Raw genomic sequence first — 1265 nt, 5'->3', positions numbered from 1 at the left:
ATTATTTCGCGATACATATTGATATTGAATTATTGTCCAGCCCTACGTTCGACACTATTGACCACAACATTCTGTTGTTCGACCCTGCCCGTGTTTTTGACTATGTTTATTAATAAAAGCTTGCACATGGATCCGCACGCCTCTCGTCTCATCAGCCCTGTTACAGGGTGGTTGTTCTGCATGCTTAATAAATAAACTCCAGCTGGTCCAAAATGCAGCAGCTAGAGTTCTTACTAGAACCAGGAAGTATGGAGTTATATTAGCCCGGTTCTGTCAACACAGCTGTGGCTCCCTATTAAACACTGTATAGATTTTAAAATCTTGCTTATTACTTATAAAGCCCTGAATGGTTTAGCACCTTTCAAGGCAACTAGATTAGCCCCAGAGACAGATCCCCAGTGAAGACCTTGTCTCCTAGACGACCACCGGGGCAAGACCACAGAACTAGATGAGTCCACTGCACAATCTGACTTTGCTGCAGCCTGGAATTGAACTGCTGGTTTCGTCTGGCCAGAGGAGGACTGGCCCCCTGACTGAGCCTGGTTTCTCCCAAGGTTTTTTCTCCTTGCCGCTGTCGCCTATGGCTTGCTTAGTTGGGGACACTTAATTTCCAGCGATATCGTCGACTTGATTGCACAGATACTATTTAAACTGAACTGAGCTGGATGATGACATCACTGAATTCAATGATGAACTGCCTTTAACTGAAAATTGAGTGTTTACTATTGTCATTTTGCATTATTGACACTATTTTCCTAATTAATGCTGTACAGTTGCTTTGACACAATCTGTTTTGTTAAAAGCACAAAAAAAACTGAAAAAAGACTATGAATTGGGTTCAGAAGGATAATCAAAACGTAGATGGAGTCGATCAGCACCCCAAAGCTCTTCATGGGTCGACATTTTATTCCATAATGTTACACAGTTTTGATGCTGTTTTATGTCTGATTTAGGGGTGTCCCCGACTAAGGATTTTAGTCAATCTGAATTTTCAAATCTTGCCGATAGTTGACTGATAGTCGAATCAAATGTTTAGGGGCGGGGGGCATTATCAAGAGTCATGTCAAACATTCGACAGTCATAATTACTAACGTTAACACACTGGGAAAATGTGTAACGGACGATTCGCAGATACAAAAATAATGTTTTATGTTTTGATTAAAGATAGGCTAGTTAACATTAAACGTCAGCGAAACCCTAAGAATTCACAACATTTTTTTCAACGGTGCTCTCATTATAACATGTATATGACAGTAGTTATTAAT

This window comes from Sinocyclocheilus grahami, unplaced genomic scaffold, assembly GCF_001515645.1.
Source record: "Sinocyclocheilus grahami isolate Dianchi unplaced genomic scaffold, SAMN03320097.WGS_v1.1 scaffold623.1, whole genome shotgun sequence".
Taxonomy (NCBI): Eukaryota; Metazoa; Chordata; class Actinopteri; order Cypriniformes; family Cyprinidae; genus Sinocyclocheilus; species Sinocyclocheilus grahami.
This window is presented reverse-complemented; position numbering follows the sequence as displayed.